This window comes from Danio rerio, chromosome 10, assembly GCF_052040795.2.
Source record: "Danio rerio strain M-AB ecotype USA chromosome 10, GRCz13ab, whole genome shotgun sequence".
NCBI classification, from domain to species: Eukaryota; Metazoa; Chordata; class Actinopteri; order Cypriniformes; family Danionidae; genus Danio; species Danio rerio.
In genome coordinates, this window is record NC_141030.1 from 46,698,859 (window position 1) to 46,722,829 (window position 23,971).

General features: G+C 35.1%; 2 long non-coding RNA genes across 6 annotated transcripts in view; one reads left to right on the forward strand and one right to left on the reverse strand.

Annotated features, from left to right (window-relative positions):
- The window catches only part of LOC141376480 (uncharacterized), a 56,597-nt gene that overhangs the window by 27,939 nt on the left and 4,687 nt on the right, over positions 1 to 23,971 (forward strand). Inside the window, exon 2 of the long non-coding RNA XR_015501627.1 lies at positions 20,530 to 20,667. This is a non-coding gene — a long non-coding RNA (uncharacterized LOC141376480). The remainder of the gene's footprint in view (positions 1 to 20,529; positions 20,668 to 23,971) is intronic.
- Positions 1 to 23,971, reverse strand: part of LOC141376479 (uncharacterized) — a 79,773-nt gene that overhangs the window by 2,900 nt on the left and 52,902 nt on the right. For 2 of the 5 annotated variants that reach the window (XR_015501591.1, XR_015501592.1), the window contains exons 5-6: positions 5,730 to 5,860; positions 2,852 to 2,886 (exon numbers count right to left, since the gene is read on the reverse strand). This is a non-coding gene — a long non-coding RNA (uncharacterized LOC141376479). Of the gene's footprint in view, positions 1 to 2,851; positions 2,887 to 4,995; positions 5,046 to 5,723; positions 5,861 to 20,391; positions 20,598 to 23,971 lie in introns of those variants that run through there. The other 3 variants (XR_015501594.1, XR_015501587.1, XR_015501590.1) reach the window with 3 other exon arrangements.

Sequence of the window (23,971 nt, forward strand, 5' to 3'; positions counted from 1 at the left end):
ATCCAATTCACCTTGTCTTTAAACTTGTAGGGGAAACCGGAGCACCCAGAGGAAACCCACGCGAACACGGGGAAAACATGCAAACTCCACACAGAAATGCCAACTGACCCAGCCGAGGCTCAAACCAGCAGCCTTCTTGCTTTGAGGCCAACATGCTAGCCACTGCACCACTGTGTTGTCCTTCTTTAGTGTTCAACAGAAACTCATAAAGGTTTGGAACTACTTGAGGGAGGGTAAACAGTGAGTAAATGGTATATTATTGGGTGAACTACCCCTTTATAGGCACAATATGCGAGTTTTGCCACTAGAGGGTGCATATTCAAAATAAACAAAGACGTAGCGATCATTATTTTAATGTTTATGGCATTAAAAACAACAGTTTTTATTATAGTGGCCATGTCAGTAAAGGCTTTACAAAACCCTGTATTGACCGTCTCATTAAACTTCTAATTGACCGTCAGTCTCATTCATAATTATGATCTTGCTAATTAGGCTGGCTTGTGTAGCAAGCCAGACTACTGTTATCCTATTTTTCTTGGGAGACAAAAAATTAAACTCTATCTCCTTCTAGAGCTTTCAAGCTATGACCACCAAAGTCACACCAGACCTCCAAACTGGTCTGACTCGGGTTGCTATATCTTTTCCGACAGATCCGACTTTCGGTTTTCCGAAAAACGTCCCGGGACCGTCAGAAAAAATCTCATTGACTTAACATTGGATCAAACTTTGTGACCTCATAACTCTGCATCAGACTGTCACACAAACTTCTAACTGGGCTCATTTAACTCAGACTACCTAATTGTCAATAACTGATGAGCTTTTAACTTTCTGGCCACACCCTAGCAACCACTTTTGGGACCCTAGAAACTGTCCCATAGACTTCCACTGCAAAAGACTCTCACTGACTTTACATTGGGTCAAACTTTGTGAGCTCATAACTCTACATCAGACTGTCGCACAGACTTCTAACTGGGCTCATTTAACTCGGACTACCAAACTACCAATAACTGATGAGCTTTTAACTTTCTAGCCACACCCTAACAACCAGATACTGGACCCTAGCAACGGTCCCATAGACTGCCATTATAGAGGTTCAGATTGATATCGTCATGCTGCAGTGTGATAGAGACATGGGGGTTGTTTTTAACTGTTCATACTGGGAAGAAGCTTTGATACATAATCAGTCTAAGCTGTCAATCAATTCCATAGCAACAAAACAGACTAACCTAGCAACTATATAACAGCAGCTATATCTCAGCATCAGAACATCGCAGAGAAGCGGGGGTTGGCTTGTTTGACTCATGCTAGCACATCATCTATCTATCTATCTATCCATCCATCCATCCATCCATCCATCCATCCATCCATCTATCTATCTATCTATCTATCTATCTATCTATCTATCTATCTATCTATCTATACTTTTAAAAAACTGTTTAAACTAAATACAATATTACCAACAGGCTTTCACAAGCCAGCCTCAAAGTTTGTCCTTAAACTTTAATAATCTAGTGTTTAAATTGCTTTTCTGTGGCAATAAATAATATTTAAATGTTTATTTATTTGCCTTCTTACTGCTGGGAGCATCACAGTCGCTAAGATCAAGTAAAGCACTTAAAAAAAAGACAAGATACACAGAGAGTGAAGCCTCTCTCCTCTTTCCTGACTGCTCACTTCAGTCTAATCTGGTTTCTCACTTCCTACATGAGATAAAAACTCGAAAACGCAGATCGATAGAAGTGGTCTCGGGGGTCCGGGGATTAATGTGGGAATCACGAGCTTTGGGAAGATGAGGAAGTAGAGCACACTTCCCTCAGGAAATCACTCGGATCTTAATTAGCTGCTAATGTGATGGAGTCTGACGGTATAGCTGTGCATCCACCTATTTTGATTTTGGAATATTGCATTAAAAAAAGCTTAATGGAAATGTCAAGATGCGCAAAACTTTTGAAAATGTGCACATAAAGCTTATGCGCAAAAAATGAGACGCTTTAACTTTTCATTGATAAGACAAAAACACGCGTAATTATTGATATATAATATTAAAGATCGTCTCACGAAGCCATCGCGTTGCGTTCATTGCATTTCGTCTTCATCTTCCGAGGTGCAAAAGAAAATAGACCACAATGGCTTCTCTCAATGCACAAAAGTACATCTTACTGTTTTATATTTGTCTCCAGTCCAGTTCTTTAGGAAGCAACCATTTTGTTCTCTTTCACTCATTGGACGGATTAAACTGCATCTCTCATGAACTCCCGTTGGCAAATATAGCATTCAATAAACATTTAAAGAAACAATTTATGCAAAATAGGCGAAGCAGTGGCGCAGTAGGTAGTGCTGTCGCCTCCCAGCAAGAAGGTCGCTGGGTCACTGGTTTGAGCCTCGGCTCAGTTGGCGTTTTTGTGTGGAGTTTGCATGTTCTCCCTGCATTCGCGTGGGTTTCCTCCGGGTGCTCTGGTTTCCCCCACAGACATGCGGTAAAGGGGAATTGGATACAAACTTAATTGTCCGTAGTGTATGAGTGTTTCCCAGAGATGGGTTGCAGCTAGATGGGCATCCGCTGCGTGAATCATGTGCTGGATAAGTTGGCGGTTTATTCCGCTGTGGCGACCCCGGATTAATAAAGGGACTAAGCCGAAAAGAAAATTAATAAATGAATGAAATGCAAATGAACTTACTAGCATATAATCGAAATACTAACTTTAATCTCGGATGCAATTTAATCGCAAATAATCATGATTAATTGTTTATATTTACATATTTAAATGACAACAACTATAACAAATGAATTTGTTTAGAAGCCTCACCCGTTATTATTAGATATAGTTAAATGCAGATACAATGAACTTACTTGCATGTAAAACGGCTCACTTATCTTCTCACAACCTGAAACAGAAACAGGTGGACGATTAATTTCTTTTCAACTCTTTGACCAACTGTACTAACTAGCCAAAAAATAATGGTCTTCATCTCTCCCACGCGTCACTCTTAGACATGCTGCATTTTTGTTTTGTTGTTGTGTGTGTGTGTGAAACGTCTGTCTCACCCCTAGAAAACTGCTAAAAGTCTCACGCTTCACATATCTGCTCACGTCCTCATGTTTAAGACTATGAACTTCATTTTTCCAGCCAGTTTGCGTCTCTTCCTCTCCAATTATGGCTCATTCAGAGCCAACATGTAAACAGAATAATGGAGGTGCGTGAACTCTTTTTCTTTCCGTGAAGACGTGTTGTTGAGCATTTCGTCTGCTTTAGCTTTCAACACCACTCTATTTTCACATCCATTTAGCAGAAATGTAATATTTAACGCCGCCTGATGGGTCTCTGAGTAGGCTCATAAATACACTGGTGCTCAGAAGTTTATAATAATTAAAAAGCTGCAATTATAGACGCGGTGAAATGAAAATAACGCTTGTTGGATGTTAGTATCAGTATGTTAGTCTTAAGGATTGAAAAAAAAAAAACAGTTTGTTGGATTTACAATATTTTTTTTAAGGTAGCTGGTTGCTAACATGGGGTGTCATGGTGCTGCAGTGGGTAGCATGATCGCCTCACAGCAAGAAGATCGCTGGTTCGAGCCCTGATTGGACCAGTTGGTATTTCTGTGTGGAGTTTGCATGTTCTCCACTTGTTGGCGTGGGTTTTCCCCACAGTCCAAACACATGTGGTATAGGTGAATTGAATAAGCTAAATTGGCCGCAGTGTATGTGTGTGAATGCAAGAGTGTGTGAGTGTTTCCCAGTACTGGGATGTGGCTGGAAGAGCATCCGCTGTGTAAAACATGTGCTGAATAAGTTGGCGGTTGAGAGTGATACCTCGAGGAGAGTGTAGGAGTTTTTGGGGTTGTGAAAATGTAACCATTCTGCGCCTTTAATTTGTCTTTATTAGCAGCTTCTTATTGATGTGAGCTCTGACCTTTAACCGTGTTGTTCATCTTATTAATTAGTAGTTGATCAGTGGCGTTTTATTCTCCCATATCCTTGATAGCTACTAAAAACACTTAGCATTAAAAAAAAACCAAAACAACAACATCTCCCAAAGTGGTGATGAAGACTTGCTGTGAAATAATAATTGCTTCCTATGATGCGGGTCACGCTTTGACTGGGTGTTTAATATGGAGCAGATTATGGGTTCGGGGACAGGTTTTAACCTTAGCGGATCGTCTGCGGTGACTTATTCTGAATACATGAATAAAACAACAGAAATATCAAGGCTGAGGCGTCAAACTAAAGCACAGCTGGATACACAATGAATATACAGAGCTGGCATGAGCATATATGACAATGGCAGATGCAACAGGGATTTAAAGTCTAACACTGGTAAAAAAAAAATAATAATAATAGTAAATAAATTAATAAAAATGTTTTGTTTTCAGAATTTAAAAAAAGAGCAGCTTTTAGTTTGATACACTACTGTTACCAACAACGAGCAGAGCAGCTTGCAAAAATAAAAAATAAATAAAATAACAATTAAATTAAAATAATAATAATAAAATCTAATAAATTAAAAATGTAATTAAATCAACACAAAATAAAACAATAAAATAAATACAAAACAATGAAATAAAATAAAATAAAAAATAAGTAAAATTAAACAAAATAAAATAATAAATTAAAAAAATTAATTTATTAATGTATTTAAAAATGTAATAAAAATAAAATAAAATCATATAACAATTAAATGAAATTAATATAATAATAATAAATTAAATATTTTATGTAAATTAAAATAATAATAAAATAAAACATAAATCAAATATAAAAACAAAAAATAAAATCAAATAACAATTAAATTACATTAAAATAATAATTAAATTAATTAAAAAAAATTTAAATAAAGCATATGTTTTACGCAGCTGAAGCCCTTCCAACTGGAAAACATCCATACACACTCATTCACACACACACACACTCATTCACACACACACACACACACACACACACACACACACACACACACATGCGCACACACACACACAATGGACAATTTAGCTTACCCAATTCTCCTATAGCGCATGTGTTTGGACTGTGAAGGAAATCGGAGCACCTGGAAGAAACCCATGCCAACACGGGGAGAACATGCAAACTCAACACTCATAATTCATAAAATGAATCTAATGAAAAATCTAATCAAATAACAAGTCTACAATAGTAATAATAATAAAAATAAAATAATTAAATTTAATTAAAATAATCATAAAAAAATAATAATGAATAAAAATAAACAAATTACATTAAAATAATAAAATGTAATAAAATAAAACTAAACTTCATTCCGCTGTGGCGACCCCTGATTTATAAAGGCACTAAACCGAAAAGAAAATGAATTAATGAAAAAATCGAATAAAATCAAATAACAATTACATTTAATAAAAATAATAAAAATAAAATAATTAAATTAAAATAAAAAATAAAAAATAACAAAAACTAAAATAAATAAATAAATAATTTAAAAATAAAACAAAATTAAATAAAAATTAAATTAAATAATAAAAATAATAATGTACTTTTTTGCACCACTAATAGTGAGAATTTCAAAATAATGAGAAATGATTCATTTTACAGAGTCAATTTCTGATTTGCAAATCAAATTAATCCTATCGAATTGTTAAATATTATCTCAATGAAATAAGTTAAAGGAGGCGACTAAAATGACAAAACTGAAACAAAAAAAGAGAACTCATTTTATACTGGTAATTAAAAAACAACCAAAAAACAACTCAACTCAAACATCTGATTGGCATTCACTGCTGGTGGAGACCAGGAGACGGTTTAGAGGTGGGAGACAGAAATGATGAAAAACTGAAGCAAAACATGCAATCCCATAATCCACTGGGGCTGAATCCATGGCTGAAACCTAACCTAAATAGGCAAAAAAAGAGATCCAAATAAATAACTTCAACTCAAACAAGATTTAAATAATTATTATTAATAATAAAAATACTATATATATATATAGTAATGTGTGTGTATTTTATTAATAATATCAAAAGTAATAATAATATAAAAATGTACATTTTAGTAAAATATCAGTGAGATCAGTATTTCTTTTTAGAGCTGTTTTGTGAGTAACCACACTATTAAAACTCCATCTCTTGCAACTGAAATTAAATCTTTTATAATAACATAAATACATTTGTTTAGTGCTAAAATGAAGCACTTATTTAAATGATTAAAATGAATAATGGTACAGACATATTTCAAGTACAGTCTTTATTTTGTAAACACTTAATGCAATGTAGATTGTGCCAAAGCTGCCTTACAAAGCAAACAGAAAGATGTCTGATAAGAAAATTTCATCATTGTGGAACATGATTACTAACACTGTATTATATTGCCATAATGCACTGTGACAACATGTCAGAGTAGAAAAATGTTTGCCACAAACAAATATAGATGATTATTAATGTTGGATAATTTATTAATTTAAATGTTAATAGTAAAATTAAAAAGCTAATACATTTAACTACTTAAAATATAACATAATCTGAAAAATATAACATATACAAATAAAAAATAATAATAAATAAATGAATAAATAATAATAAAAAGCTTTTAGGTACACTGCAAAATAAAAATCTTACTTCAGTTAAATATCTAAATCTTTTTATAGACTAGCATAGCAAATAATATTTGCAATTAAGTTTTTTCTCATTTTATTTGCCAGCGGAGTAAGTAAAATAATGTTTATATTATTTATTATTTAGATTATTTAGCTTGTTTTAAGGAAAAACTCTTCTTATTTCTGAAATAAAAACAACATATTTGATTAAATTATTTACAATTGATTATTATTGTTATTATTTAGATTACCTTGCTTGTAAACAATATCTTTATTAGATTTTTTCAGAGTTTATTATTTTATTATTTATTAATATGATTTATTATTGTTATTTTGATTATTTTGTTTGTTTTAAGGAAAAACACTTAAATTTGACTTGTTATTTCTGAAATAAAAACAGTATTTTATTAGATTATTTAGAATTTATTATCAATATTTATTAATATTAATAATATTATTTTGCTTGTAAACAATATTTGCATGAGATTATTTAAAATTGATAATAATTATTAGTATTTTTTACATTATTTAATATTGTTAGATTATTTTGCTTGTTTTAGGAAAAAAACCCACTTAATTTTGACTTTTTATTTCTGAAATAAAACATTATTTTTTATTAGATTTCTGAAATAGAAATACAATATTTTCTTATTAGGATTATTTAGAACTTATTATTATTATTATTTATTATTGTTAGATTATTTTGCTTGTTTTTGGAAAAAAACACTTAATTTTGACTTTTTATTTCTGAAATAAAACATTATTTTTTATTAGATTTCTGAAATAGAAATAAAATATTTTCTTATTAGGATTATTTAGAATTTATTATTATTATTTATTATTGTTAGATTATTTTGCTTGTTTTTGGAAAAAACACTTAATTTTGACTTTTTATTTCTGAAATAAAATTAATATTTTTATTAGATTTCTGAAATAAAAAAACAATATTGTCTTATTAGGATTATTAAGAATTTATTATTATTATTATTATTATTTATTATTATTTATTCTTATACAAATTATTTACCTTGTTTTTAGGAAAAACTCACTTAATTTTGACTTTTTACTTCTGAAATAAAAACAATAGTTTTCATTAGATTTCTGAAATAAAAAACATCATTGTCTTATTAAGATTATTTAGAATGTATTATTATTATTTTTATTATTTATTATTATACAAATTATTTTCCTTGTTTTTAGGAAAAACTCACTTAATTTTGACTTTCTATTTCTGAAATAAAAACAATATTTATTATTTGATTTCTGAAATAAAAAACAATATTTTCTTACTGGGATTATTTAGAAATTATTATTATTATTATTATTATTTATATTATTTATTATTATATTAATTATTTTCCTTGTTTAAGGCAACAATAATTAACTTTGACTTTATTTTTTAAATAAAAGGAATATTTTTATTAGATTATTTAACATTTCTTACTATTATTTAATATTATTATTTATTATTATTAAGATTATTTTGCTTGTTTCAAGAAAAAACTCACTTAATTTTGACTTATTATTTCGGAAAAAATTAAAAAAAAAAAAAACTTTTATATGATTTATTATTATTTAATTTTATTTAGGGGCAGCACGGTGGCGCAGTGGGTAGCATGATCGCATCATAGCAAGAAGTTCACTGGTTCAAGTAACGGCTGGGATTCTTGGATTTACTACAGGGAAAGTTTCTAAATGCTCGACGCAATTCTGTTATCCAGATCAGTCCATAGCCTGGAACTTTCATGTTCCACACTGTATATTTTAAAGTCAGGTCTGCATCTTTTAATCTTGGATTTATCTCTGAGAATTTGATGTGTTTTAGTGATCGTTTATGAATTGACTGAATGTAGTTGGTGTTATTATCTCTAGTAGATTACGTTAAGTCTATAGCACCACAAGCCCCATTACAGGTTAGTAACGGACTAAATCACGGTAGAGTGAGCAGCGTGGCACGCTATACGATGTTTTTAGAGATCCGACTAACACATTGGCATTAATTCATGTATACTTAGACTGTAAAAGGTTATCTAAGGGGAAAGACCTTCATCTGTTAAACTTAAATACTATTTGGATAGTATAGTGATTACTCAAAGGTACTAATAGTTTAAGTACGACTGGTCTGCTTAATTCTATAGTAATGATTATTACATGACTAAATAGCTCTGTCTGATTTAGGAGATACTGTAGCAGCTCTATGGGGACCGCATAAAAAATATCCTAATCTGAGTAAGTAGGGTTCTGCCTTACTAGGATAGCGGTCAATCGCCACTCTTTAGTGACCAAGACTGACATGCTTGTGCTTGAGAGATTGTATACTCGGCCAGTACAAGATTTAGGATGTTATAGGAATCCGAATGAACAAGAATAACATACAATAATGAATCTAAGAGAATATTCAATTATAATCTTAAAGTAAATGTAAAATAAACGTAATGTGAAAGGAAACTAAATAACTTTATCAATGTTTTATAAATGTAGTAAGATAAAACGAGGATAAATATATTAATATAAATCAACATTGTGCACTAGAAAGACCGAACATGCAGTGAACCTTCGTCCACTAATAGACACCGTCATTGTCTGACTGAGTGGACCTTACACCTTCCCATAATCTGCAGGGCGTCTTAATCTTTAAATACTATACGGATCTGTCTTCCTCATGTTAACTGGTTAGTACGAGATGTTCATGTGAGTTTATTCCTCAAAGAGAAGCACGTTTCGGCTCTCAGGGAGGTTGAAGGGTTTTCAAGATTAATAGCAGAAGGATCCATCATCTTATCTCGGTCCCACAAATATTCCCTTGATGCCTAATTACTGTATAGTGTAGCGTGGTGCCATCCAGCGCTGACTGAGCGAGTGTGTGTTCATTCTCTACACTTCAGTCCTCTGAGCCTCAAACAATGAACACCACACAAATCACACACACAAAAAGAGTTTATTATTCAGGTTATCACTCGCTCACGCTCATATCAATGTGCTTTTCTGGAAGTGGACTGAATTATACATTTTGTTTTCTTTTTCTTAGAATTTTGGACTGGGAAAGTCATAATTTCAAAGTGTAACGTCAGAATATCGAGAGGCAAAGTGAGAATATCGAGATGTAACGTCAGAATTCGGAGATGTAAAATCAGAATATTGAGATGTAAAGTCAGAAAATCAAGATGTAAAGTCAGAATTTGGAGATGTAATGTTCTGAATATGGAGATGTAAAGTTAGAATATTGAGATGTATAGTCAGAATATCGAGATGTAAAATCAGAATATCAAATGTAAAGTCAGAATTTTGAAATGTAAAGTCAGAATATCGAGATGTAAAGTCAGAATATTGAGATGTAAAGTCAGAATTGGGAGATGTAAAGTCAGAATAACGAGACATAAAGCCAAAATTTTGAGATGTAAGGTCAGAATATTAAGGTGTAAAGTCAGAATTTTAAGATGTAAAGCGAGAATTTCGACATTTAAAGTGAGAATTTCGAGATGTAAAGTCAGAATATTGAGATGTAAAGTAAAAATTTCGAGATTTAATGTCAGAATATTGAGATGTAAAGTCAGAATTTCTAGATGTAAAGTCAGAATATCGAGATGTAAAGTCAGAATATCGAGATGTAAAGTCAGAATATCAAGATGTAAAGTCAAAATTTTGAGATTTAACGTCAGAATATTGAGATGTAAAGTCAGAATTTCTAGATGTAAAGTCAGAATATCAAGATATAAAGTCAAAATTTTGAGATGTAAAGTCAGAATAGTGATATGTAAAGTCAGAATATTGAGATGTGAAGTCAGAATATTGAGATGTGAAGTCAGAATATCGAGATGTAAAGTCAGAATTTCTAGATGTAAAGTCAGAATATTGAGATGTAAAGTCAGAATATTGAGATGTGAAGTCAGAATATTGAGATGTAAAGTCAGAATTTCTAGATGTAAAGTCAGAATATTAAGATGTGAAGTCAGAATATTGAGATGTAAAGTCAGAATATTGAGATGTAAAGTCAGAATATTGAGATGTAAAGTCAGAATATTGAGATGTGAAGTCAGAATATTGAGATGTGAAGTCAGAATATCGAGATGTAAAGTCAGAATATTGAGATTTAAAGTCAGAATATTGAGATGTGAAGTCAGAATATTGAGATGTGAAGTCAGAATATTGAGATGTAAAGTCAGAATATTGGGATGTAAAGTCAGAATATCGAGATGTAAAGTCAGAATATTGAGATGTGAAGTCAGAATATTGAGATGTGAAGTCAGAATATCGAGATGTGAAGTCAGAATATTGAGATGTGAAATCAGAATATTGAGATGTGAAGTCAGAATATTGAGATGTGAAGTCAGAATATTGAGATGTAAAGTCAGAATTTCTAGATGTAAAGTCAGAATATTAAGATGTGAAGTCAGAATATTGAGATGTGAAGTCAGAATATTGAGATGTGAAGTCAGAATATTGAGATGTGAAGTCAGAATATTGAGATGTAAAGTCAGAATATCGAGATGTAAAGTCAGAATATTGAGATGTGAAGTCAGAATATTGAGATGTGAAGTCAGAATATTGAGATGTAAAGTCAGAATATTGGGATGTAAAGTCAGAATATCGAGATGTAAAGTCAGAATATTGAGATGTGAAGTCAGAATATTGAGATGTGAAGTCAGAATATCGAGATGTGAAGTCAGAATATTGAGATGTGAAATCAGAATATTGAGATGTAAAGTCAGAATATTGAGATGTAAAGTCAGAATATTGAGATGTAAAGTCAGAATTTCTAGATGTAAAGTCAGAATATTAAGATGTGAAGTCAGAATATTGAGATGTGAAGTCAGAATATTGAGATGTAAAGTCAGAATATTAAGATGTGAAGTCAGAATATTGAGATGTGAAGTCAGAATATTGAGATGTGAAATCAGAATATTGAGATGTAAAGTCAGAATATTAAGATGTGAAGTCAGAATATTGAGATGTGAAGTCAGAATATTGAGATGTGAAGTCAGAATATTGAGATGTAAAGTCAGAATATCGAGATGTAAAGTCAGAATATTGAGATGTGAAGTCAGAATATTGAGATGTGAAGTCAGAATATTGAGATGTGAAGTCAGAATATTGGGATGTAAAGTCAGAATATCGAGATGTAAAGTCAGAATATTGAGATGTGAAGTCAGAATATTGAGATGTGAAGTCAGAATATTGAGATGTGAAGTCAGAATATCGAGATGTGAAGTCAGAATATTGAGATGTGAAGTCAGAATATTGAGATGTGAAGTCAGAATATTGAGATGTGAAGTCAGAATATTGAGATGTGAAGTCAGAATATTGAGATGTGAAGTCAGAATTTCTAGATGTAAAGTCAGAATATTAAGATGTGAAGTCAGAATATTGAGATGTGAAGTCAGAATATTGAGATGTGAAGTCAGAATATTGAGATGTGAAGTCAGTATATTGAGATGTGAAGTCAGAATTTCTAGATGTAAAGTCAGAATATTAAGATGTAAAGTCAGAATATTAAGATGTGAAGTCAGAATATCGAGATGTAAAAGCAGAATTTCGAGATGTGAAGTCAGAATATCAAGATTTCTTTAACAGAAATAAGTTAAGCTTTTTCTCAGAAACGAGATGTAAAGTGAGAGTTGCAATATATAATATATAAACTGTTATTTGGGAGATGTGAAGTCAGAAATGTGAGACGTAACGTAACAATGAATGATGAAAGATCAAAATTTTAAGATGTAAAGTTACAATTTAAAGAAGAAAAGTTAAATTTGCGAGACCTCAAGTCAGAAATGTGAGACTCAAAGTCAGATTTCTGAGACGTAAAATTAGCAAGAATTGTGAAATGTAAAGTCAAAACTACTGGATTGAAAGTCAGAATAAAAAGTCAGTATTATGAAACGTGTAAGATTTTTTCCTATTAATGCAATGATTTTTCTAATTTTTTACAGATTTACTAATATTGCTAATATTAATTAATCATTATTTAAATTAATTATACATTATATTTATCTTCAAAACACAGTCCTGCAAACTCCTGCACTATAGATTAAATGCAAATGAGTGCATGTCCCCGTCTCACTGTTTTTGTACATACAGTACTGTACACACCTAAAGCTACAAACAAATGTAAAGTAATTACGCTCTCTCCCTTAAGGATGTGTTTTCAATCTTAGCAATCCAACTGTAATTACAAAGAGGAATGGAATTGGGACACAGTCTTCAGTGCTTTCTCAGGGGATTATTAAATCTTCATGCTACAGGCTCTACTGTATGGTACTGTACTGAACCTCCACAAGTTTGCATGAAATTTAATCAGGAACATTGCGTTCCCATAAATTAACTGATGCTTGCATTATACAAGAACAGGCTTCAAGAAAAATGGGGAAAAGTGTTGTGATGAGCTCCTAAAAATCAGTCTGTACAATTCTGAATGCATTTTCAACATTTAGAAACAAATGAATCACTTACAATTTAACCTTACAGCAAAAAAATCCCTGTCGTCTCGTTTAAAGGAATATATCTCAAGCGACCGAACATTGAGTTCTTTTCACTGACAGCTGTGTGCAGGAAAACAAAGCAGATTTTCCAGCAGCTCAATGAAATGACTGAGTCTGGGTGTTCAGCGTAGACTCATCCAGACAGAAAAACACAGCTTTACAAAAGGTGCACATTATTGCTTTACAATCAAAATCTGAAACATTAAGATTATTATCAGTTATCATAAATTTATTAGTTACTATTAACTAATTAAATAGTATCTGTAACCAATATGGCAGATCAGACACTTCATTATTTTGCTTTCATTCAACTAATGCGTCAGCCAACACATCACCAACTTCTGCCCAGAAAAGACTGAGGGCCTACTCACACTATGCCATCCGTACCGTGCCCAGGCCCGTTTCCCGGATCGTTTGAGAAGTGTGAGTGCGCTGAATCGGGCTCAAGCACGGTTCACTTGGCCGGCCCTGGCCCGGTTGAAAGAGGTGGGCCTGAGCGAGGTACACTTGTAGTGTGAGTGCAAAATGCGCCAAAGCCCGAAACTGAAAGCGAGACGTGACTTTTAAGGGAGTGTTTCATATGGATTTATTAATCATTCTTACTGTTCAGTGAACGCAAACTGCCGTAGCTTATTAAATACGCAAACTTCTCACTGCACGACAGCTGCGCGCCTTCAGCAGACCTCCTCATTCCTGCAGCACGAGAGCTTTATGATTGTTTATGAGCACCAAAAGTGGCGGATCTGTCCGGCGAAACATCTGACTGCGTGTCACAGCATCCCTAAGGACTGTTTGGCGAAATATTTGACTGCATGTCACTATATAACAAACGACTGACACGATATAACTAGAGAAATCTCCACTGTGCTGCTGAGAGCGCTTCTCACTGAACAGTGCAGCAGCGATGACGTAAGCGTGCCGAGGCCCGATTGTGGTGTGAGTGTGGGCCGTCGGGGGAGACGGGAGGGGGGACAAGCGTGCTTTGGCCCGGTTCGAGGCAACTGTACTTAGTGTGAGTACGGCCTGAATGGTCAGTTGTAATCTGATTCCAAGGTATTTATGACCCAAAGGAATGTGCCCACAGCACTGAACAGAGACCTGGTCAGAACTTCTATAAGCTCCTTGCTTAAGACTGATGTTTTAATGTAAACTTTTATTCTCTCTTTATGTGTAATCATGTGCTTTGCATGGTTTCCCTTGCTCCTGTGTTAATATTATGGTTTTAATACTTCTGCAATCAATGTTTAACTCTACCGAAGCTAAACAAGCTCATAAACAGCTCATGTTTGAAGTCGTTTTGAAGCTAATTTGGAACGAATGTTTACATTTTATGTCAACACGAGTGCAACATATTAACATTAGTTTAAGAAACTTGAACATTTCTGCCTCGGTTTACATCAAAATACCTAAGCAAATCACTATACTTCAGAACAAAGAGCCATAAAACAGGTCTCAGGGAAGTTGATTTCTGATTGGTCAACTTGGCCCTGGAGGGAGGATACAAACTATCCCTATAAAGCTTGTGCCCAAGGCCACCGCCCCAAGAAAGTCAAGACAAAAAGAGAAACCTACGACAAAGAAAGAGACCTAAGCAGAGAAACCTCCAAGAAAGCAGAAACCCCAGAGACCTCAGGCCAGAGAAAGGCTTGAACCTTTCCTGTCAAAATTGATATGTGAAAATAAGGGATATGCCTACCATAATAAGGGATTCCCCCGACCTTCTTTAAAAAAAATCCAAAAGTTTTGTGTGGAGCTACTTCCATAAACTCAAACGATGCAGTTTGTGACACGTGTAACACAACAGCGAGGTACTGTGGTAATACCACAAACCTAATGAAACATCTACATATAAATCACAACACAGAATATGACTACATTATGACTAGGCGGTCAGAAGAGGAGGAAGGGAGAGGCACAGGTGCTGCCAGGGCGAGACAGACATCGCTCTCAGTGTCCTTAAGTGTAGCAGGCAGGCACTATCCAGGTACAGAGGGAGAAAGTGCGGCGATGTGGCTGTATTTTGGGGTCTTGGGTTTTTGTGACAATGATAAAGCAACGGAAAAAGGTTAAAAATCTTCAAGGGGACCGGATTAACATGTCATTAAACCAAAAGGTGTGAAAGTGTATTGTTTTATGTTAAGATGTTCAGGCAGACGTTTTTTTTTTATATGCTCAGATGCTGTCAATAAATATGTAATTTGGTTCTGTTTTTGTGTGATAATTATTTATCAATAAACAAGAATAACCTATAATATGTCTCGTATTCAGTATAAAGTGACACTTTTTAGTACATTACTTGTTACTTTAATTTCCCAAACAGTAATTTTGGGCAAAGTATCGGTATCGGATCGGTATCGCCGATATTCGCCTATATTTTAATTAGTATCGGATAGGAAACCAGTGGTATCGCACATAACTAGTGAATATATTGTATTTTAAAACAACATAATATCACTGCATGTCCAACTGATTTTTATTTTTACAAACATTTAAAACGTTGTATTTCGCACAACGAAAGCAGTGCATTGCTGAAGTAGGATTCTACATTCAGGCACATTCATATGTTGTGTTATGAACTGCGAAACAATTAGGGATGCAACATTATAGATTTAGGTTGTACGATTATATAGTCGTAAGAATAATCATGGTTTCACGGTTATCATGTCTAATGTAAATTCAAGCTTTATATTAGCTAAGTAGCTATTTAGATAAACTGTTTGCCATCTGGTTTCATGCATACATAATCATTTTAATAATAATTCGTCTAACATTGCTCCGCTTGTGCGCGGATATTGTCATTCTTACAATAGCAATAACAAACTTGCAAGCGGAAAAGACATGATATGGGAACGGCCGCTGCTGTAGTTAATCAATCCGGTGAGCGTGTGTATTAGCCTCAGTGTACATAGCCTACTTGGAACTTTAAACTAGCGCACATGTGACAACTTGTCATAACTTTTCCATGCAACAGAAATGCGGCTTAGAGAAGCCTTAACGATTCATTAACTGTGACGAATTAAATGGCAGTTGATAGTGAAATCAGCTAATCGTTGCATCCCTATTAATGATTACAGTGCATTGTACAAAAGGCATTTTCTACAAAACATATCCAAATGTTTTCGGCTGTCTGCACCACTCGCGTGTGGTAACTTGCGCTCTGCGCAGCCTCTGCAGCTCGCGCTGTATTGAACAGACGCATGTCACTTTATAGCTATAGCGGCCGTTTTTCGACTGAACTAAATTTATTTTTCATGTCTTAGTCACACTATTTGGAGGGCCGGAACAAGTTGCCTCGGGGGCCGGGTTCGGCCTGCGGGCCGCCAATTGAATAGCTCTGCGCTACATTATTATGGTGGAGAATGCGCGGGAAGTTTAACCTTGAGCTAATTCGCTACAGTAACTAATAGCTTTTAACCTGCAGTTATATAGTACATAGGTGATGTCTACGGGCTCTATTTGACAGTCCATGAGCAGAGTGCAAACGCAGGGAGCAAACGCTTTCAGGGCGCGTCAGGACGCATTTTTGCTAATTTAAGGACGGGAAAATCCGCTTTGCGCTGTGGCGCATGGTCTAAAAGGATTGAGTTTATTTTCTTAATGAGTTATAGGTGTGTTTTGAGAATAAACCAATCAGAGTTTCATCTCCCATTCCCTTTAAGAGTCAGCTGCGTCGCGCCATAAGCGCACATGACGTAAAGTAAGTTCACTTTCGCTTTTGCTCTCGTGGATAAGGAAACCTTCCCACACAAACATTAATTAGCCTATAAATAATTAATTTCGTTTGTTAAGCCAAAAGATTCGTTTCAAAACTATTTCTAAATTCAGTTCTAATTTCCAGCAACTAATAAATGCACAATAATAACAAAATGTGTTCAAAATACTGAGTTATTTCCAAATACACATGCTGTGCCCCATATGGTCTAAAACCTGACAGGTGGAAAAATCTAAGCTTGTTTTTAATAAAACAAATATAAATATGGATATAATAAATAATACTGCTAATAATAATAACATTATACAAAAGCAAATTGAATAAACTGAAAAAGCCTCCCAAGATGAAGAAAGTATGAAGGCAGTGATTTTTAAATTCATGTAGGCTAGAAATTGATATGTTTTGTAATATTTTAATAATTTATATTTATATCCTATATATATATACACATATATATATATGTATATGTATATATATATACAGGCCCGGATTGGCTAATCAGGAGAACTGGGAGAATTCCCGGTGGGCCGGTCCGTTTTTTGGCCACGAGGGCCAGTGTCCCTAGCTGCTTGCACTCTCAGCAGTTGCACTTTTTTTCATTTATTTATTTATTTGACCATAGCCTCACTGTTTTTATTCATTATTTTGCCGCAGCTCCGCTCTTTTTATTTTTTTTCTCGCAGCCCCGTAAACAAAATGCAGCCTGCAAATTATTAATGATGTAACTATCATCATTCGACTCTAAACAGTGGCACCTTAGTGAATGTAAGAATTCGAATAATTAATATTGATTAATAATACACCTGCCCAATGAAAATCAGATGATTCACTACATTAATAAATCTGACATAGTGCCATATTTGTTTTTCATTCCAGCCACATTAGATCGACAGCGCCACTGTGGTCCAGTGGTCAGCACGTTAAAATATGACACGGCCGACCCGTGTTCGAACCTCATCTGAAAAATTATTATTTTTTTTTTTATTGTTAAGACATATAATACTGTTAGGGTTGTTGGAAATTTGAAGTTCTAAAGCAGCTGTTTTCTTGAAAAATGACGTGAAAGTGTCCTTAGAAACTGAATTGGAAATGACCTTATTTTAATAGTCAGTTGTGAATTGAGATGGGCCGGTCCAAGGCTTGAAACTCCAGGGCTGAAAAGGAGTCCCACTCCGGCCCTGTATATATATATATATATATATATATATATATATATATATATATATATATATATATATATATATATATATATCCTTAATATATTATATATTTTTCATATATAAAGATATTTGCGATTTGCTCTGCATCTTGTGTGTAGTGTGTAAGCCAGGCGCGTTTTGCGCAAGACAATAGACCGACTTTGTTCTGGTCTAAAGAACAGACTATTTACAGTTTCTCAAAATAGCAACGCGCCAAACACACCTGCTTTTTTAGACCAGAACGCCTATGGGCGCACATATCAACGCAAATGCATTTGTTATTTAAACAGTGTGGAACAACACCTCAAAATGTTCCTTGCGCCGAGCTGAAATTAGCAAAAGACTATTGCGCCGCGCCTTGCGCCACATTGTGCCGGGTGTATGATAGAGCCCTAAGTGTCCATGTTCAATGAAGTGTATTTTGAATGCATTTGCGTGACGTTCAGGCTGTGGGTCAGGTTTTTCTCTGCTCCATCTATCCAGCTCTGACACTGAGCTGAACGGCTAAGCACAGCCATGCATTAGAAAACATGAACAAACAAATCAGGTCACGGCCCTCAGCTCAGGGGAGTTGTCACAAATGCAATATGAGATATGAGAAATATATTTTCCGAAGCCTCCGGTGACACCGACTGCATTAAAAACAGCGTCAGGAGCTTTATCAGAGCTCTGTGACGGCTTCATATGTAGCAGACGCAGTTATTCAATTGATGCATTGTGGATAAACACGCTGGACAATGGCGATGTACAAGCAGTGTTCTGTTTAGATCAGATAAGTGCGCTCACTTCACATTCACAAAGCATACAGTAGACCGGGGGTGCAACACAATCACAAGAGAAGAGTTTTAGTCATGCAAACATAGCGTTAGCAGTAAATTAAACTGGGTTATGATTTCGCCCACACGCAGAGCTGCAGAGATGACGCTCTCCTGCTTCTTCACTCTCACAGAAAGTCTATTTGCATGCGATTTTGGTCAATTGCACAGTATTTAACTGTAATATGAACTGTTTGACAGTTATGCGATATGTTACTGTATTTTAAAGCTGCATCTCACTCTCAATCCTCTCACTTTCTTGTGAATGTATAACTAGAATCAAAGGCTGATGTGGTGGGCTTTATTGTTCAAAACTACAATATTGAGAATCGACTCAAGAAAGGAGTGAACAATGTGGTCGCTGATGCACTTTCTAGAGCGTAACTAACTCATTCTTTTCAGTGTTGCAAACTATTTCCAATGAAAAGTAGCTAAAGCCTGCCTGAAAAGTAGCTAAATGTTGCAAGATGACATCACGCACCAATTTGCATCATATCAGTGACGTCATCACGTAGTATCTGACAAGTGTAACCGTACGTTCACACCGAAAGCCGCGAAAGTGTCAAAGTAGCCGGAAGTCATTGAGAGCCGGCAGCGATAAGTGGTGAGGAGCAGCGCAATGTGGTCGTCGATGAGAGTTGAAATTAAGTAAACTTTATGGTAATGAGCTGTGATGCGGTTCGGCGGCAAGCAATCAGAATGAAGAAGTCCACCGCTTTAGAGGAGTCCAGAGAACACAGACCTCTGAACTTTGGTTCTGACCACAGTTGTTCCCAACGGCTTGATTCTTGCAGTTGCCGGATTTCCAATTATTTACAATGTTTTCTTACAGGAAAATACGTTAAATTAGTTACTGACGAGTTACTGATGTGCATTAATGTTATAGATATTTATCCTTAAAAAAAAGCGTGAATCTTATGCGACAGTACAAAACAGGATCACTGCTTCAAGATATTTCAGACATATGGAGACATTGGATAATTAAGTGGAGCAAAGCCACAGCACCCGCAACATGATCGTCCATTGTTACATGAATTTGATAAGAGCGCAACATTTTCACTCTAGAAAGTATCTTTTATGCAGGAATGTAACTGATATGCTGCAACGGCCCCTTTAAATACGAGATTAATGTGGCGAATTTTGACGTCAAGGGGCCATTGCAGCGACCTTGGACGCTCTCACTACTACTAGTTAGCTCATCTTGTCTCTAACTCTCTGAGCCGCCGTGTATTATTTTAAAACATTACATCCAGATGCACAATAATTAGGCTCTTTTTCTTTTAAGTTCCCAGGTTTTGCAGGTTGCAATGTCCCGAATTTTCATTGCCAGGCTTAAACCAATTGTAATGGTTTATTTTTTGATGCAATTCGCAATTTCCCCAACCATTCGCAGAGCCTGGGGGACCAGAGTGAGTGCTCCAACTTGGTTCATCTTCAATGCCTCCTCCTTCATCCTACCCCAGACATGCTCAATAATGTTTATGTCTGGTGACTGGGCTGGCCAGTCCTAGAGCACCTTTCAGGAGCTTTGATGTGGAGGCTGAAGTATGAGAAGGAGCGCTATCCTGCTGGAGAATTGTCTCTCTCCTGTGGTTTGTAATGTAAAGGGCAGCACAAATGTCTTGATACCTCAGGCTGTTGATGTTGCAGATCTCTCGCATACCCCCATACTGAATGTAACTCCAAACCATGACTTTTCCTTCACCAAACTTGACAGATTTCTGTGAGAATCTTGGCTCCATGCAGGTTCCATTTGGTCTTTTGCAGTATTGGTGATGATTGGGATGCAGCTCAACAGAAGATTCAGCAGAGAAATCCACCTTCTGCCACTTTTCCTAATGATCAACGAGAAATCAAGTTATTTGCTGCTCTTACAACTGAGATCGACAACAAGACTTTTGTCAGGTAGTGTATATCAACGTACATAATAAAGAAAAAACTGCACCATATAGATATCTTTCAAATATTTGGTTGCCTGTCAAGACTGTAAACTCTGCAGTATTTGTACAGTACAATTGTAAATATTAATCTACAGTCTTACTGGCAACCAAATTCCCCGGTAAGTTACTGTAAAATGTACAGTAATTGTTTTAAACTATACTTTAGGCTTGGTTTTATTTTCAGCAGGATAACTGAGTAACCCTCTACTGCACGGCGTAACCATATGACAACATGATACTTATGTTCATTTCCCTGCCACTCTTTCTTTAAGACCAACATGTTTTGTTTTGTTTTTATTGGAAAGAGAAGACCCTAGAGTAGCCAATGATGTGCTTTGGTTAAGTCACATGACATGTGTTTTTCTTTAGCGCGATTTCTGACAGACTGGCGTTTATTATGAGTAGTTGCTAAAAGCAAATGTAAACTTCAATAAAAACAAACGATTAAAGGATGACAGATTCACAATAAAATCTGAAACATCACCACCAGTAAGTTATGATGACATATTCACAACTCAATTCTTTTAAAATCAATTAGTTTTTTGTAAATCGATTCAATGTGTGTTACCAAATGGCAACACTGTGCAATAGTGGAACATGCAATAGGTTAGCTAGCTAGCAAGGCCAGCAGTGAACTTTTAAGTTGTAACAATAACAACATGGATGCTAGTAATATAATGTTGATTAGTCATGTGTTAATGGCATTTGCATTATGGATAAAATCTAGTTTTAATGACGATACTACTTTTGAATAGATATCAATACAGGGAATAGTGTATTAGTGAGCACCACCATGCTCTATGGTAATTTAAAGAAGAAAAGGACAGAACTGGCTCTTCCTGCAAATGAAAGTGAGGGTGAGATGGGTTTTAGTGACCATGAGAATGATGCAGACAGGACATTTGATAGAGACAGCTCAGGTAGGTTAGCTCAGCTGCAGATAAGACAGGCATATTATAGTATATAGCTTAATATATAAACATTGTTAGCTAGTAGTTACATTATTCTGATGCATCCGGATAGACTTGTTTTTTATTTGTTATAATATTTACTGGAGAAAATATTTATATTTACTGTACGTTGTATTCATAATAATACAATATAATGATTGTTTTCAATAATATTCAGCAAAAAAAGAATAAAATAAAAATAACTGTTGGAATATGAGTTGTGGTAAAGTATGTATAATGTCAGGGTTGGTGAGGGGAAATGGGGAAAAAGGAGCGAGGACTCAAGTGCAGGGAAAAGGGGAATTTATTAAATAATAAAAAATTAAATAAAATGCAAAATAAACTACGAGGGGGAAAACATTAACAAAACAAATGGGACTGGGCAGGGCAGGCTGGCAAGGATCAGGACTGGAAACACGACAGGACAAGACTTCAAATGACGACATGTGATGACGAACTGGCACAGGACAGCAGACATGAGGGGTTTATAAACTGTAGGAAATTAACAAACAAACAGATGAACATAATTAACTAATAATGGGTTAACAAGGAGGGTGGGACCAGACAATAGATGGGAGAGCACATGACACAAAGAGACAACACAAGCCATGCGCTCACATAAAACAAGACTAGAACACGCAGTCAATGAGAGAACTCATTAACCGTGTGTTCATAACACAAGCACATGGTGCATGTAAACATGCACCACGTGCTAAACACATTACCAACAGAAGACTGAACGCAAGACACAAGTACTCGATGAATGAAAGCACTCACCGTGCACTCACACACGCAGCGTGCATGTTTCGTCCCAGCGCAGACCAAAACCGAAACCAACTAGACTGAGACACTGGGAATGAAACACAACGCTGCAGACAGATGAAAACAAACACGAGTACAAGAGCATACAAGAGCGCTCACATTCTGCATACACTCCCGACGGCGAGCGCACACAGAGACACACAATGACAGAAACAGGACAAGACAGAACTAGTGTCCAAGCTCTGCCACCAAAACAAGAATTTACAAGACCAGTGGCAGAACCCTGAAATATATGGTGTTATTTATAAGTTCTGTGTTAAAGCTCATAATGCTGCAACACCAATTCAATTATTTCAAACGAAAAAATTATTCATTATAAGGAAAGTTTTAAATGTGAAATTTCTAAGTTAGATCCACTGTTGAGCGTTGTTGCCATACGACAACATATTATAAAGCACCTTAAAATAAGATTTTCTTCCAAAAATGTTTTTACAGCACTTCAAGTTAAGCCATTATGTTTTTTTTTTTGCGTGCGGTAGAGGGTTAATTAAACTCTTTCTTGTCAGATAAAAATACATTAATTAAATTAGGATTAGATTATATCGAAGTACATAATAAAAAAACTGCACCATATAGATATCTTTAAAATATTTTGACCGTAAGACTGTAAACTGCAGTATTTGTACAGCACAATCATTCATTCATTCATTTTCTTGTCCCTTTATTAATCCGGGGTCGCCACAGCGGAATGAACCGCCAACTCATCCAGCAAGTTTTTACACAGCGGATGCCCGTCCAGCTGCAACCCATCTCTGGGAAACATCCACACACACACTCATACACTACGGACAATTTAGCCTACCCAATTCACCTGTACCACATGTCTTTGGACTGTGGGGGAAACCGGAGCACCCGGAGGAAACCGCAGGGAGAACATGCAAACTCCACACAGAAACTGCAAATGAGCCGTGGTTTGAACCAGCGACCTTCTTGCTGTGAGGCGACAGCACTACCTACTGCGCCACTGCCTCACCCACAGCACAATCATAATTACTAATTTACTGTAAATTTACAGTCTAACTGGCAACCAAAATCTCCAGCAGACCACAGTAAAATATTTTCTTTATACAGTATACTTTTATTTTCAGCAGGATAATTGAGTTGATTCAACTGTTTCCTGCCAGATAAAAATACAGAAATTAAATTAAGATTAGATTATATCAAAGTACATAATAAAAAAGCTGCACCATATAGATATCTTTAAAATATATAGAGTTGAAGTCAGAATTATAAGCCCCCTTTAAATTTTTTCTTCTTTTTTTAAAATATTTCCCAAATGATGTTTATCAGAGCAAGGAAATGTTCACAGTATGTCTGATAATATTTTTTCTTCTGCAGAAAGTCTTATTTGTTTTATTCCAGCTAGAATAAAAGCAGTTCTTAATTTTTTAAACACCCTTTTCGGGACAAAATTATTAGCCCCTTATAAGCTATATTTTTTCACGATAATCTACAGAACAAACCATCGTTATACAATAACTTGCCTAATTACCCTAA